The following is a 17,727-nucleotide window of genomic DNA, read 5'->3' as shown; positions in this document are numbered from 1 at the left end:
GTTTTCTGAGGTACAGTGCTCCGGGATCTTATATGCCCAGCTACTGCAGATTTTAGTAGAAGCTTAATAAATATAATAGAAATTATCTAAATGTTCTTTTAAATCAAAATATTTACTTCATTTGCTTATGTATTTAATATTTTCCAGGAATTGAAAAACCATTACATATATTTTATCTTTGGTAAGAGCAAGTTGTAGACACATATTGGAACTGCTGTTTGGCGTTCTTTATCTCCACATTGATTATTTCCAGAGACTTAAGTTCCTAATAAGTGTATGCATTAGAGAGAATATTTCTTGTTAGATTTTAGCATAAAAACTGTGCCATATGCATTTTCCTCTAAATGTTCAACACTGTTCTCAGAAAAACTACACTCATTGTTAGCAAAGTAAAAACGATATGCTTTAAAGATAAATAGATACTTCACATAGGATGCAACTATTAATGAATCCAAAGCCATTTAAACCAGTGGTTTCAATGATGTTTCAATCATTTTGGAAGCTCTGAGTTTGAAACAACTCTGTTTTGAGGCAGACATTTCCAAATTAGTGAAGAAAGATAACTGAATCCACAGAATTTCCTTTTTCCTTAGATTCTGGGAAAGCACTTGAGTCCATGAAGAAATGTTCTCTTTGAAATTTACTAAAGTAGATAGAATATGCCAAAATATATATTTCATTTCAAGCATCAATATGTTCCCAAGTTTACAAAATCACATATTAAGCAAAGCAAACCATAACATTAACTAAACAATATAATTCATTGATGTATTCTACTGTAGTCTTTTTATGACAATCACACTTTAATAAATTTTATTTCGATTTTCAAAAATCAAACTTTATTATAAAAAGACATATCTAGCGCTTTAAAGCCCCACATGGTGCTAACAGGCCTAGCCTGAAGTAAATGGTCTCATCTCCAATGGAGAGAATGGCATAGATGAAACAATCAAACCACAGTGATCTGAATACTAAAGTGAAATTAAGCAACATCCTTTTCAACAAAAAATTAGAGCATGAAGAATAAGTCACAATCAAAAGCAAACACTCTTCAAAGGAAAGGATCAGAATATCTCTGTATCTTTAAAAATGCAGTTATTTAAAATAATGTTTTGTGTTAAAGGACCATTTATACATAAATCATCTATCTTCACAAATGTTGCCCTTGATAGAAAATTAAGCATTTACTTTCCATTGCTAGAGAACACCTTTCCCAGAGAACAATTCAGGATACCAGAACATTTGCACCAGAGGTGGTATTCAGCAGGTTCTGACCAGTTCTGGAGAACCGGTAGTGGAAATTTTGAGTAGTTCAGAGAACTGGCAAACACCACCTCTGACTGGAGATTTTACAGTATCCTTCCCCTGCCATGCCCACCAAGCCACACCCACAGAACCCGTAGTAAAAACATTTGTATCCCACCACTGATTTGCATACATACACATGTGTTGGTGAACATATCTGAGGATGCATTGGTTGATTAGAACTGAAGGTCTATTCCTAAAGCTATAGAAATGCCAATATCAACACTCAGAGATGTCAGGTGGGCTTTCAAAACTGAGTAGCATGTAATCTATCTTGTCATATAGTTTTACCAGGGAGGTAGGAATCAGGTAGGGAGAGGAATAAGCCACTTCATGGTAATAGCAAGGAAAAGTTGGGCAATTCTTAAGACACAAAGTATTGGTGAAAATAAGGAATGAATAACCACGTCCAAAACTGGTACAGATTTATCATATGGTAATAAATACTTTCATCATCTAAAAAAACCCAGATTCCTTCAAGATTAGGTCATTATAAATACTGCGAAATATAAATACATGTATCACATTAACATGATGTGCATGAATACACATTTCTCTTATTAGAATAACGTTTGCACTGTATCCTAGAGATAATCAGCCCTATAGCAACTGTGTACAGATAGGAAAGATCCTCCCTCCCTCCCTTCATGATTAGCATGATTCTATCTTCTCATGTTACCTCATATACCTTGAGCATAAAAAGAATGAAAATGAGAAAGATGTGTGATATCAGCTAATATCACCCAGTGAACTTCATATCTAACAAATGATCACTGTTCAATAATGTGGTTATTACGCAGCTTCATAGGGTACTGCCAATGTCCCTCTTCCTAATTTAAAACAGTTTGAAGCTAACCCATGCTCATTGTTACTGTTGCTGACCTTCATAATGTTAAGAACATGGAAGCAACCAGGCCCCCCTCCACTGAAATCAACATCTCAACTCTCCTATTTAGGTTCCTATTTCATATTCTGTTTATCTGCCTGGAGATTTCTTTTAAAAATAAAAATTAGAAAGGTAATTATTGGGGATGGGCAATTGTGCTAGATCAGCAAAGCTGTTACTCCTTGTGTGGCATTTGAAAAAGTTTTGAAATAATAGCAGTGGATCCTTTATGAGGAGGGAGAGTAGCAGCACTAAGGGAAGCAGGGTGATGCTGGAGTTCCATCCAGTGGAAAACCTGATCCCTCTCAGATTAAGCTTCTTCTTCTTCTTCTTCTTCTTTTTCTTCAGCGTTTGTCTCGCGCTCTGGCGAGGTCCGCTAATGTCAGATTAAGCATAGTGAAGTAAAAGGAAATTGCTTTAAATCTGATTTGAGATGCACTGATCTGCCACTAAATTGGTTCATCTGATGAAACGAGAAGGAGTCACATGGGAAATCACAAGCAGGATGCTGATTCAGTGGTGGCTCATGTAGATGTGGCCTTACAGTTTTTGATAAAATCGCAAGCAGATTAAAATCTTGCACTAGTAAATAAAATCCTAGTATTTTAGCATTTTTAGTATTTATTTGATTTGTCAATCGCTTACAAAATACAGGTATAAGAATAAACACAGTTTTGAATACATGAGATAGATACTTATAAGAAAAATAAAAAGAAACAATAGGACAGGGACGGTAGGCATGTTGGTGGCTTATGCACGGCCCCTACAGGCTTCTTAGGAAGAGAGTGAGGTCAATAGTAGACAGTCTAAGGTTAAAGTTTTGGGGTTTGGGAAAGAAACCACAGAGTCAGGTAGAGTATTCCAAACATTGACCACCCTGTTGCTGAAGTCGTATTTTCTGCAGTCAAGTTTGGTGTGGTTAACCTTGAGTTTGTATCTATTGTTTGATCTTGTATTGTTATGATTGAAGCTGAAGTATTCATTTGCAGGTGGGACATTGCAATGTATGATTTTATATACTATATTTAGATCAGACCGGAGGCAGTATAGTTCTAGGTTTTCTAGGTCTAGAGTTTCAAGTCTGGTGACATAAGGTATTCTGCAATGAGTAGAAGAGCAGAGAACTCTTCTTGTGAAATATTTCTGGACATTTTCAATTGTGTTAATATCAGATACATGATATGGGTTCCAGACTGATGAGCTGTATTCAAGTATAGGTCTAGCAAATGTTTTGTATGCTCTAGTTAGTAGTGTGATACTCCCAGAGAAGAAGCTACGTAGGATTAGGTTAACAACTCTTAATGCCTTTTTGGCTATGTAGTTACAGTGAGCTCTAGCACTTAGATCATTTGAGATGAGTACTCCAAGCAGACATGATATTCTTCCGATTAAAATCGGAATTCTGATTTTTTTGGGAATCACCCCCCTCTTCCCCCCCTTCTTCTCCTCCTTCCCCTCCCCTCAGAGGCCCCGAGTCAGGAGTTGCTACCGCTGGCGCGGCTCTGCGTGGCTCCAGTCCCGCGTTGCCTCAGGAAGGGAAAGGCAAAAAGGAAGAGCCGCGGTGGCGCTTTGCAACGGCAGCAGCGGCTCCTGGTTTTGCCTTTCCCTTCCCGAGGCAACGCGGAACTGGAGCCATGCGGAGCCGCGCCAGCAGTAGCAATTCCTGACAGCCCCAGCCGGATACCTGAGCGGAGCCCGGGCGGGCGGGCGGTGCGAGCGGAGCCCGGGTGGGCGGTGCGAGCGGAGGCCGCTGAGCGGCAGGAAAAGGGAGCTGGGCAGCGATTTCTTGGTGCGCGGTGGGGGGGTCTCTTTTGGCCGCCCGATTTTTTTCAGAGGGGAATATCATGCCTGTCCAAGGTCCTTGACAAAGTTTGGATCCTCAACAAGGTCTTGATTATTTAGCTTGTATTTTATTTTCTGATTTTTTTGCCAATATGTAAGATAGAGCATTTATTTGTTGAGATTTGAAGTTGCCATTTGATTGACCATTCTGATACATAGTCAAGGTCTTTTGGAAGGGTAGTAGTATTGTCTGTAGTGTTGAATAGCTTTACATCATCAGCGAAGAGAACGCAGTTGCTCTTAATATGATCACAGAGGTCATTTATGTAGAGTATGAAAAGAGTTGGTCCTAGAACACTGCCTTGGGGGACACCACTGTTGACAGGTACAGAATTTGATAGGACGCTCCCAATTTTGACCATTTGTTGTCTGTTTGACAGGAATGCTTCTATCCAGTTATGTAGGTGTCCAGAGATACCATAAGATTTTAGTTTTAGGAGTAGTTTGTCGTGTACCACTGAATCAAAGGCTTTACAGAAGTCTATGTAGATTGCATCTATTGCTTTGCCCTGATCAAGTTGTGTAGTCCATATGTTTTTGCAGTGTAAGAGTTGCAGATTACAGGGTGGTTTTTTTCTGAAACCAAATTGTTTATTAGAGAGTAGGTTGTTTGTCTCTAAGTGGAGGATAATGGATTGGTTAATAATTGATTCCATGACTTTACAGGTGATGCAACACAAAGATATTGGTCTGTAATTTTCAACTAGGCTGGGGTCTCCCTTTTTGAAGATGGAGATGACTGTGGCTTGTGACCATAGTTTTGGCAAGGAGCTGGTCCTGAAAGATTTTTCAAAGATTAAGCTTAGAGGTTCAGTTATGGCATTGGTAGCTTTTTTAAGAAGTAGGCACATATTCCATTCAGTCCAATAGATAGGGATGGTTTTAGATTGTGTGGTGCTTTTTCAACAATGTCTTCTATAAAATTGATATGTATTAGATCATTGTAGTTGTCTGTGGTTCATCTAGGAAGTACTGGGCTTGATCCATTGCTGTTTACAAATACTGAGCCAAAGAATGGGGTGTGCATAAGCGCACCAATGTGTCCTTGTCCTATTGTTTCTTTTATTTATTTTTTATTTTTTCTTGTATGTATCCATGTATTCATAACTATGTTTTTACTTATACCTATTATCTTGTAAGCAATTGACAAAAATAAATAAATAAATAAATAAATAAAATGTGTTAAAGAGGTTTGCTTTGATGGTGTCGTCGTTGCAGTCTTTGCCATTAGTTCCTTTCAGGGGTGGGATGGACCTTGAGTCTTTTAGTTTGTTGTTTACAAAATTGTAGAAAGCATGGGTGGAATTTGTGCATAGAAGGTTTTCCTCTTGTTTAATGTGATAATTAGTGCATTCAGTCTTTATCTGGTGGCATAGATTTTTGTATCGGCTTTTGAAGTTGGCAACGTGACCAGATTTGTTTTTCCGCCAAAGTGATCTCTTTTTGGATTGAAGCGTCCTTATTGTTATGGGTAATCCTGTGTGGTTTGACTGGCAGAAGTCCTGTATTGCAAGCTGAGGGTTAAGGACAGCCATGCATTTTTATTGTTAAAACAGGACATTTAATAATATTTTTCTAAAAGAACATAAAATATTCCTCTTTTTTTTTTAAAAAAAAATCAAACTTCTGGGATGTAAGATAAAACATTGCTTCACTTCCAAGCCCCTCTGACACGCTAGTTTTCTCCCACTTGGATCTAAAAATACTCTTGGAATGGGGAAAAAAGCCACCTCTCTCTTCAAGGCCCTGAAGACCATTAGATAGATCTGCCCTAAATAACCAAGGGCAGTACAAACATGTTGCATCTTAATTTAGTTGACCATGAAATCCTTGAAGCCTGATTTTCCACCAATAAGTCAATAAACAGACACATTGACATCGACCCAGTCTACTAATAGCTGAGAATGAAATGATCCCACTATGCAGCAACAAAATTTTAACCCATCGGCTCACAAGAAATTGGACCACGTCTCAATAACAACAGCCAGCCACTCAAACTATCAAACAAGCCGATACCAGACCATGACTCAGAAGCACCCAGATAACAACTCTAATCCTAATCTGCGTCACACAGATGGTACCAACTACAGCCCAGCAACAACAGCCAGCCAATCAAACAGTCCAAAATCAGACCATGATTCAGAAATATACAAACAAGCAACATTCAGACTAATTTGCATCTCATAAAACGGTTTTTAAAGACCTGTTTTCTAACAGATGAGCACAATTCAAAATGCACTGACGATGTCTTCTTGAATGGTGATGAAATGTTTGCAACCAAAACTCAGAGCTCAAACCAACAGCCTTAGTTGACCATTTTCATAATAATGGAGGGGAAGTAATACGACAATTCTTTTACCCAAAAATGTGAAAATAGGATCTCCTAGTTGAAGGAAGGTCTGGTACTATCGATTTTATCAAATATCAAATCCATGTATGATATATCATTTTCTAACAATTCAAAGAAGCAAGGCAACATTTCTAGAAGCTTCTTAACATTCACTGCCCATTAATTACTACTGTATCATATAATTTGAACTTTTCTGCTCAACAAAGCTTGGTCTTTTCTCCCTATAATCAATTATAGGGGCAAATATTGAACAAATAGAGTGGAACCTCGGGTCACAAATGTTTCTGACCATGACCAAATCGGGTGCTGACCAAAGAATCCATGTTTGACTTTGGTTGCAAACATATCCTCGGGTGGCGATCAAACACAGTCATGACGATTTTCCCTGCCCCGGCGATTTCCCCTTCCATGCCATTTTTTTGTGCGCTCACGCACAGTCAGTCTCGCTTCCGGTCACGACCAAATTGAGTTGCAACCAAAGTCCTGGAATAGATTACCATCACGACCTGAGGTTCCACTGTATCCTCCTTATGTAGCTCATTTACTTTCACGTCAAAGTTTCTGATGCATAAATGGATAAAAGAAGCAGAAGCCATATCACGATGTTCAAAATTCATATCCTTCTTCCAACCAAGCAGAATTGGTAGTACAACCTCATTCTTGTAGCTACTTCTGTTTTGCTATTGACTTATGAATCATAGCTTATTTGAGAGTATCGAAGTGAGGCTGTTCATAATACCTTATTACTTTTACACAATTACATAAAATGTAATATATGCAGAGTAACACATGAAGAGACTCCCAAAGAAATGATGATTACCACAAAAGCCAGCTGGAGAGGGCAAACAGACTTAGCCCATGAGAACTCACCCAGCCCTAAATAGCCAACAGGTCCTTATGGTTGACTGAATTCCTCAGTTCTATTCTTTCCTTTTCTCAATTCATAGTAACAGAACAGCAGTTCTTCCATAATATAGGCCTCTCTATTCTCCCCCCTTTTATCATCATATCTCAACTATGACATGACTGAAAGGGGTTCTGATGGGAAATAGGCTTTAAATTAGCATATATTCCCTTCACACAATGAAAGCATTAAGCTGCTGCAGTTTCAAAGCTCAAACAAAAAGCAGCCAGATTTTTTTAAAAAAAGCAGCAGTGTTTGAAGTTTAATTATCTGCCTTTCTGACTATCTCTAAGCTGTTTGGGGTTTATTTTATTTTGCATGTTCTGCTTGAAATTTTACTCTTCAAAATCATAAATATGATAAATAAACTGTGTTACAAATCAAAGAGAATGTGATTTAGATATGGACATGGTATTTTGAAAGCTAGTTGTTATGCATTCCAAGCCTGGATCCTATTCCTGATAATTCAGTGCAATATTTAGATTTAATTCAGTATTAACATGTTGCCTTTTCATCTACTAAATCAGCTTCCAGATAGGTTGGATATCAATGTTCTTAATTCCCAGCCAGCATATACAGAGATAACCAGACCTACTAAAACAAAACATCCATTCACTCTGTCGTCCCAGTATTGCTGGAAGTGTATTAGATTAAGAAAAGCATTCTAACCTCTATAGGTAGTATATATTCAATACGCCAGTCAACTCCACCTGGTCAATGATTTTCAACCTAGAAATAAGTTGTTTCAAGTTGGAAGTTTAACATTATCTAAGCATCACAAAATATCACAGGTTAGAATTAGATTAGAATTCTTTTATTGGCCAAGTGTGATTAGACATACAAGGAATTTGTCTTGGTGTAAATGCTCTCTGTATATATAAAAGAAAAGATAGGTTTTCTACGTGATGCGAACATGTAGAAAATGCCAGAACAAAACTATTCATGACGTCTGATTTGGAAAGGTACAATTTTTCTTTCCCTGCAATTTTATATTTAGTATGGCAGTATAAAGTTTTTCCTTTATTGGGATCCTTCAGAATTGGAGTTTCTTGTCAGCAAAAGATAATAGAAGAACCAGAGGATTCTCAAGAGACAGACTGAAGTAATGGTTTTCTTTGATAACTTTAATTAAACTTGATCAAGAAATGACAAAGCTGGATCCATCCACTTTCACCATCCCAAATGAAAAGGATATTCAACAGGAAGGAACCACATGACTTTTGGTCTTAAGATATACATAACAAAATAGGTATTAGAGTTTGGTATCTTTTACTGGTTGCCTTCTTTTTAGGATTTTAAGCAGGGGTGGGATTCTACCAGTTCGCACCTATTCACTAGAACCAGTTGTTAACATTCTAAGCAGTTCGGAGAATGGGTTGTTAGAAGAAATTACTGGCCTAATCCTGTAAGGAAGGCAGGAAGGAAACATTCCGGTGTTGCTTACAGAAACTGCCTCTCCGTTAACCTTTATTACATTCTTGGCAGGACTAGACTTCCTGTCTCAGGAACTTCTCTGGAGTTTTTTCCCCCTCCTTTACTGGTACTTTGCTTGTGTGGAGTGACTATTCAAAGTTACAATCACATGGAAAAAAAGTGATTTATGACCATTTTTCACACTTACGACTGTTGCAGCATCCCCACAGTCACGAGAGGAGATGCGTGCCTCGATGTGAGTGATATTGAGTTGGCCACGCCCAGCCAATAACATGACCACCAAGCCACGCCCACCCAGTCACATGACCACCAAGCCATGCCCACCAACTAAGCCATGCCCACAGAACTGGTTGTTAAAAAATTTGAATCCCACCCGATTTTAGGCACATTCAAAATGGTCAAAAGACATTAGCAAGTCATTTGAATCACATGGAACTTATAATTAAATGGGCAGATTTAGTGTATTTTCCTTCCTTTACTTTTTATAGCAAAAGAATCTTGAGCATTATAATTTTACATTCTCAGTATCTGTAGAAGATGGAAAAATAGCACTTAGAGCATAACGTTTTAGAAAAAAGGGAGTGACATGAATCTTGCTAATGTCATCATTAAGGTTATCAAGCCATATTATGTTGTGAAATATATTCATTTCCTATTAGATTTGATGAAAAGGTATAAAAACTTCTACTTCCTTCTTAGATTGGACTGGTCCAAGACTTTTTTTTTAGAGGTAATAGGAGAGGTACCCTCAGGCAAGATGCAAATTAAAATTACTGACTTTTGACAAAGACAAAGCAACCCACAAGATTCCAGGATTCTCCTTTTCCACTCCTCCCTCCCTCGTGCTCCCCTTCTTCCTCTTCCTTTTCCTCCTTTCCCCTTATTGAATGCTGGGTCTGCTTGTTTTTGCATTTTTCTTGTCTAATTCTTATAACAAAGCTTATTAATACCTGCTTCAATGCAGTGAAGGGTTTTGTTCTGTAGCTGATACAGAGCCTGATGCTGATTTAAATTATCCTGAGAAGGATAACTGGCCCAAAGTTTCCAGCTGGTTTCTATGCCTAAGAGAAGACTAGAACAAGGCCTGAGTCTTCTTGTTCCTAGTCTATAACATCAGATTGGTTCTCCATCCTCTCATCCCTCTCTGGAAATAAAACCATTAGAACAATGTGCTCTGTTCTTATATTCTCATTGTATCCTAAATCATCTGACAGATTGACACTTCCATGTTCATAGCATACATGCTAAACTATTGTTATTATTATTACAAAATAATGTGAAGCAATGTGAAATCATCACTGCCAGTTCTGGTGTTTGGCCTTCATACACATTGGGTTCTTTTCCAGGATTTTAGAGTGTTGCAATGTATCGACAAGTATATGTGCACATTCAAGCAATATAGCTGTTTTATAACGGATGGATGGAAATATGTCAACTGCAGATTTTCTAAGTGCTGTGCAAGATATTTTGATTTAACATCCAGTGTGCCAATAACCACTGAGACCACTCTGGCTGGTTTATGTCATGATCTCTCAACTTTGATTTTTAGTTCTTGATCATTTCTGATCTTATCCAATTTGTTGTCTTATATCCCTGGTACTGCCATAATTATCCAGATTTTTCTTTTTTTCAACCACAATTAAATGTGGTGTGTTATGAGCCAAGATTTTATCAGTCTGTATTCAGAAATCACACAATATTTAACCTGTTTATTTTCAACTACTTTTTCAACTATATTTTTCCATTAATCTTTTATTATAGCACATGATAACTTTAAAGATGTTCCAGAGAATCATTATGGTCAATTTTTAATTGCATTAATATTTGTTCTTGGCTGTTTGTTACATAGTTAGCCAATACATGCTCTTCTCTTCAACAGTTTGACTTGAACTAAACCTCTGCCTCCATTTATGCAAGGCAGGTATAATGTAGAAATATCACTATAGGAATGGAATGCATAGTGAACAGTCATCAGTTTTCTTGGGGTTCTTTTTCCCCCCAAAACTGTTCAGCTTGTATCCAATTAATAAATCTGGCAATGTATTATATCACAGATATGGCTCAAGTTTTGATGGTATTTCCACCCTTATTTTATCTTTATCAAACAGCAAAACGTGCTAATAAAATCTCACATTTGCTTTATATGGATGATCTGAAGCTTTATGGAAAATCAGAAATCAAAATTCAATCATTAAAAAATATTGTAAAAAAATGTTAGTAATACAGCAATTGGAAACAATGTTCTCATTTTTTGGGTGTATTCTTTACTAATCACATTTTTAACCTTGATGTTATCCAACTGTAAAATAGTCCAGATACTTTTAGGTTACATCCTGGTTGTTTCCGATGGTTTCCGATGCCATTCAGCATTTCATTTCGTTTGTGATTTTATGCTGCTTTGTTGTTACTGTAGCACACTTCTGTAAGCCAAATTCCATTGCTATATCTGTGCTATTATAAATTATTTTTTATAATATTTGTCAATGATTGAATTTTGATGTCTGATTTTCCATAAAGCTTCAGATCATCCATACAAAGCAAAAATGAGATTTTATTAGCATTTTTTGCTGTTTGATAGTCAAGATTTGTTTTCTTCAAAATTATTGAAAGTGGGATCATTGCAAAGACAAATTATAAGGATGGTAATAAGTCACCTTGGAATATGCCTCTCCTAAAGCTGACAAGTCCATAATTTTCATTTCCAAACAGTAATTCTGCATTCCATTGCTTCATTATTTTTTCTATAAACATTTTAATATTTTAACTGACATCAGTTGTTTCCAAACATCTGATCATTTAAATATATAATGAATCAAACATCTTTTTATAATAAATCTAGACCATTTAAAAAATGGATGTTTGGGTTTTGCAATTCTCCAAAATAATTTTATCAATGTACCTCTATTTTTCTTGTTGTATTGAAATGATGTTATTTTCTTCCAAATAAACTTGGTTGCTCTCTGCTATCATGAATAATTTAAACATTGTAGGCAAACAAGTTTTTGGTTTATAATTTCCTGGTGTTGTCCCTTCTATTGGTTCTTTTTGAATCAGATAAGTTTTGCCAATTATTAACCAGTCACTGATATTTTTATGCAATACTTCATTAAGCTGTTTAGCTATAACTGGATGTAAACTAGTCAGATATTTAAACCAAAAGCCATGCAATTGATCATTTCCAGGCGATGTCTGTTTTAAAGTCTTTCACCTTATTTCGTAACTATTTCTGTTGCTAAATTAGTTTTTCCATTTGACTTTTTATTAAAGTCATCTTCAAATTCTTTTAGGCATCCAGTATTTTATTGTAATATTTCTGAGTTTCCCTTAGATCTTCCCAACAATGGGTTGTTTTCATTTTTGTTTGGTTTTCTATTTTCAGAATTTATATTGCCATGTATAATTTTGTAGCATTGTCTCTGGTCTGATTGAAATAGCTGATTTTGCTTCCTTAAATTATTATTAATTAGCTTATTTTCTCCACAGAGATTGTGGAAAAACGATATGATTTCAAATCCACTTCATATCGATAATAATAGTCCTCTACCAAAAACATGAATTGTATCCTATGATTTCTTATGAGATATACTTTAATTTTGTAGGACGGAAGAGCTGTAGTGGCACAGCGGTTAGAATGCAGTATTTGCAGATAAACTCTGTCCACACACTAGAGTTCAATCCTGACCAACTCAAGGTTAACTCAATCTTTCATCCTTCTGAGCATCCTTCTGAGGTCAGTAAAATGAGAACCCAAATTATTGGGGGCAATAGGCTGACATTGTAAAGTGCTCAGAGAATACTGTTATGGAGTGATACAGTATATAAGTCTAAGTGCTGTTGCTATTTACGGAAATCTCCAACACTTCTAAAAAGCCCCCTTTAAAAAATAGTTTTGTTTAATATGTTCAAAACTGACATATATAACTTTAAATGTTGCAAATATAACTTGGAAAGATTATCTTGTAGATCTGCAATAAATTAATTCATGCCACAAATAATTGATATTTGCAGGGAAATGAAGCATCTAAATATAATAAATCTCATGTTACATTATAACACGAAGCAAGGCAGAAAAGATGTTATAGGTTGCTGTATCCCCAACATATACAAAACACAACTAATCTGTGCACAGGTAGGAATACAGCATTATAGCAAATATACAATCCTTTAATTAATTAAAGAGGAAAAGCATGATCCCTATTGGTGAGCCACAATTGACTAAAAGTAATGTAAATGCATGATTTATTTGAAAAGAATAGAAAAGCCCAACAAAATATTAGCAATCTATAATGGAATGTGATTATTTCCAAATCAGTATTGGTCAGTCATTAGTCAATGATTCTGAATCTCTGGTTTACTTCTTTTATTTGTCACATTCGTCACAGTAACAAAACATAAAACTGATATCTACAATTCCACATAATTTCTCCCACATAATGATGTTATCAATTTACTAGCATATTGTGAACCTCTTCTTCCTTTACCTCTTTTAAACTGTAGTATATACAGAATCAAACATGTTTTTGAGCAAACATGTTTACAAATACATTCAGTGAAAAAAATAGCAGAATGAACAAACACATGCATATATCTACAACATCTTTTAAAAAGAAAACTTGATATTAAGAAATTTACTTTTATTATAAAAGGTACCTTTATCCTGGGCCTTTTTTTATTATTTTCAACTGCTCTCCTCCATTTTTTTTCCACACTTAAATTGTTAGAAATATTGCTTTTGATAAATATTTGGAATTGTAACTTTTTAGGAGCTCCTAATCATCTTCCATTCTTTTTCCCATTGCTGCTAGGGAATTGTACTTATTATTGCAGTAGTTAATGAATCTATTCTTTTGAAACTCAATATTCCTTTATTTAAAAACCTTTACAAGAGCTTTGCACTTGCTGAAAAATATATGATACATTGTTCTGTCACAAGCACCACAACTCAGAATTGCTGAATCTTGTCCATCTTGCGTTTATTTCTGTTTTTTAAGGTTTAATCAATAAGAATGTCTTCTTATTCCATTTACACGCTCTCATGTAAATCAAGTAGAGGGAAAACTAAGCACTCCTACTTGTTTATTCTTCAAAGCAGTAGTTTCAACCTGTGGTCAGTGGACCACTGAGGGACCGCAATGTCATCACAGGGAGTCCACAGAAGCTTGAAGAAATGTTATGATTTAAATCTTGAGTTAAGTCTTGGTAGTCTGTGGCCACAAAAGGTATTTAAAGGGGGTCCGTGGTGAAGAAAAGGTTGAGAACCACTGCTCTAGAGTCTGCCTGCCTTAAATTTTTCTGACAAATCTCTGCTTACTCAGCAGGAAGCAGTCACCTGATCATCCACATTGGTAATCAGCATCACTCAGAACATACCTCTTGAAAACCCAGCTAATCAGGAGAATACATTTTCACATACCTTACAATGACATAATCTCTGAAAATGCAGTGTCTCTGGTGATTCTTCTCTATTCATTGTTTTTTTTCCTTTTGAATTCCTATTTTTTATTTTACATATAAATTTATTCTAGAATTCTTGTTATAATAGTAAAACTTAACAGAAACTAAGATTAAAGAAAAGAAAGAAAAGAATAGAATAGAATAGAATTCAAAAAGGGCAAGGAAAAAGAATTAAGATTATTAAAAAAAAGAAAAGAAATATATCAAGAAGTATTTTCCAACCTTAAACACAAGTATACAGTAAACAAATTTAGTGACTCTTCACCACTAAGATTATATTTATCTCTTCATCCTATATCCTATCTGTTATCAATAAACAAAACCATAAAACTTCTATCTTTTCAGTCTTTGTATCAGCAGACAGTCCACAAGTAACAACATATCTTGCTTTCACTTTGATCAAATGAATCAATTTTATATTCCTTCCCTTTGTTTCTAACAGTCTTAATCTTTAGTTTATTCAAATATTGTTGTAGGATTTGATTTCTGTTCATTTCTTTTTTGTCCTATCTTCTTCATTACTGAGATTGTTGATAGTGTGGCTACTGTTTTCTGATTCCATTCTTCAGAGTCTTTTTCAGTATTATTATTGTTTTAATATTTTATATCATTTTACAGTTCTGCATATCTTTCCTCCACCTAAAATTTTTCATGTCCAGTTTTTAAAATAATATATTTGTTATATCTTGTAAAAACTAAAGGATCTATTTCCTATGAGAAGCTGTTTGCATTTTATAATTATAGTAAATGTTTCAATATTCCAATTTTATCTGAACCCTTTTTAAATAGGTGAGATCAAGAGATCACTTTTTGAGGAGAGGGAAAATTAGGGCCTCCTTAAAAAGTCCCAGTAAAGAATTTATCACTGCCTGAATCCATCTGACTTTTACTATCCTAGAGGTGAAAACCCAACCAGACAGGGATCTAATTGACAGGTGCTTGCACTGACAGCTTTGAGGATCCTGTCCAATTCATCAGGTGGACCTGCACCATGCAAGAGTTAGCATGCTTCCCAATGGGGACTGCATAGGATGAGTTCAGGTCACCTGGGGCAGAGGAGCACAGGACACAGATGGAGAGAGATAGGCAGATGGAGGAGCTTAAAGCCCCCTTCTGGTTTTGAGTGTGGGTGGGCTGCTAAGAGCCCAAATTTTGATTGTGTGACTGTGGGGGCACTGTAACAGCTGTACTTTTGGGCACAACTCATAAATCTCTTTATTCAGTGCTGTCATAAGTTCATACAATCACTAAGTGAACAGTTGTAAGTTGAGGACTACCTGTATTTATTTCTCCTACTGCTATATTATCTAGGTGGGGCTTACACCTGAAAAAAAACTGAAAAGCAAACCAGAGTCTAGATTGTTATCAAGAACGGCAAATATAAATACCTTAATAGCAATTTTACATGAACTATATTTCAGCGGTCTCTAACCTTTCCAGCTTTGCAGACCGGCGGAGGGAAGAGGGGATGATTCTGCATGAGTGGCAGGCAAACAAGCATGCAGCTCCAGTTGCCCAAGCAGTAGCATGCACACCTGCTGCTTGCATAAATGGAGCTGCACGTGCTTACTTGCCTGCTACTTCTGTGGCCCGCTTCTGAATGGGCTGTGGCCCGTTAGTGGGCTACAACCCAGGGGTTGGGAACTCCTGCTGCATTGGCTTCCAATAACCTCCAACATTCCTACATTCAAAGGGAAAATATATAATATCCCAAACAGTTAAGGACTACTGGGGACTTAAGTGTCATATTAAAATTAGCCTGTGTTTAAATGCTGCTTAAAGGAACTCTCCTCTACCTTACTACTGTAATCTGTTAGCTATGGTATGACTATAAGAGGCTTCAACTCGAGGCTAGGTTATCAGTGACATAAGCTTCATTTCTGCCCTGAGTTAAGATCTGGTTATTTAGGCAAACTCTGAACTGTTACTAATATAATAGTGGTCATTTCATTGTTGTTTCATCCCTCTATTATTTCTATGAATTTAGGGAAAAACAAAAATTTTCACAGTAATCATTGAAAGAGACCATTTTGTACTGATCTGCAAAGATAATAAAACAGTGAAAAACACACCCACTTGAAGTATGACTTTCTCTGTGCTATATTCTCAAAACCACAAATACAGCATTCCAAAACAAGAAAACAATTGTTTGCTTATACATCATTATGTATAACTAAGTTTCATTATTTTACTTGGCAGAAGTCAGTTGTTTGCAACCTTAGAAAAATTCATGGATATTAAAGGAAAAGCAATAAGGGAGCTGTATAAAGCATGATATGAAATATCTTGGGGTAGAAAATAAAATGTTGTTCTCCTGCAAAATTAATGGAATGGAATATCTATTTTGCTGAATTGTGTAGATTCATTGGCTTTCAACTAACTATCCTAAGCCAAAGTTTGGGAATAACAGGAAGTAGCTAGATTTTCTTAGCCTTTAACTCTTTGGCCTTCAGCTGGAGAAGGTAAATGCTTGCCAGACCCAGTAGTGTACACGTGCATGTAGTGCGTGTTTGACGTGCATGTGTGCGCTCCCCGAACCAGTTGTTACACTGGTTGGATCCCACCCCTGGTCCCTTGTCTGAAGAAGGACTACCCAATGAAGTCCTAGTTCTTTTTTCTGTTTGAGAAAAATGAGAAAACATATACACTTATAAACAGAGACCAGGATTTCAGGTATGTAGTATGCAGTGACCCATGAGAAGTGTTTCATTTATACTGTATAGTCAACTCATTAAATTATTCAGATGCAAAACAGATGGTAAGTAATATTATCTCCAATTACTAAACTCCAGAATGTCATCAATGTACTTTTTAAGTATTTCATGTCCAATTAATCATTTCTTAACGTCTTCTTTTTCTCTCTCACTGTCACAGAAAAAAATTAAAACTCAGGCCATAAATAACATTTTGCAACTCTGTTTTAATGTTCTATTATCTACGGTAAAATAATGCTTTGAAGTAAGTGGAAACATGTAATCCAATCTAAGTTTGAAGACAGGCACATACTTTTGAAGTTTATTTATGTATAAAAGTGCAACATGCATTTGTTATTAGCAAAAAGATAAAGCAGAATTTCCCCAAACTGGGGCCCTCTACACATGGTGAACTATGACTCCTGATCCCTCCGACAAGTGCAGCCAATAATATCAATTTACAATTCTAAATCCCTGTTTTGCATCCTTTGCAAATTCTGGCAGTGTGACTGCTGAAACTGGACAGTGTCACCTGCTACCAGGATGATGTGGAAAACCCAGGAACACTTTAATGAGGAGCCTGGAATTCAATTTTTGGAAACGGAGGCGAGTGGAAGGGCAGAAAAGTCTAACCCTAGCATGCGTGGAAGCCAAACAACTACCTTCTCAATCTTTATTTTCGTCAAATGTCAAACGCAGCTGTAAGCCTCCAAAAGATCACGTGCTCCAAGTTATAATTATGAATATGTTTATGTATATGCAAATCTGTTATCTGCATATGGTCTTTTAGAAGGAGAGGAAAAGAGAGGGAGGGGTGGGGAAGGAGGAGAGGAAAGGGAAGACTTAGACTTAGAGTAAC

General features: G+C 36.3%; 1 protein-coding gene across 6 annotated transcripts in view; it reads right to left on the bottom strand.

Moving 5' to 3' along the window:
- The window catches only part of GPM6B (glycoprotein M6B), a 118,485-nt gene that overhangs the window by 50,617 nt on the left and 50,141 nt on the right, over nucleotides 1-17,727 (bottom strand). The gene's annotated exons all lie outside the window — the stretch shown is intronic.

The sequence above is a fragment of the Notechis scutatus genome, chromosome 5, assembly GCF_049901735.1.
Source record: "Notechis scutatus isolate UNSWTSFEM ecotype Mainland chromosome 5, rNotScu1.2, whole genome shotgun sequence".
Classification (NCBI taxonomy): domain Eukaryota; kingdom Metazoa; phylum Chordata; class Lepidosauria; order Squamata; family Elapidae; genus Notechis; species Notechis scutatus.
The sequence above is the reverse complement of the archived record's forward strand: the minus strand, read 5'-3'. Positions and strand labels throughout refer to the sequence as shown.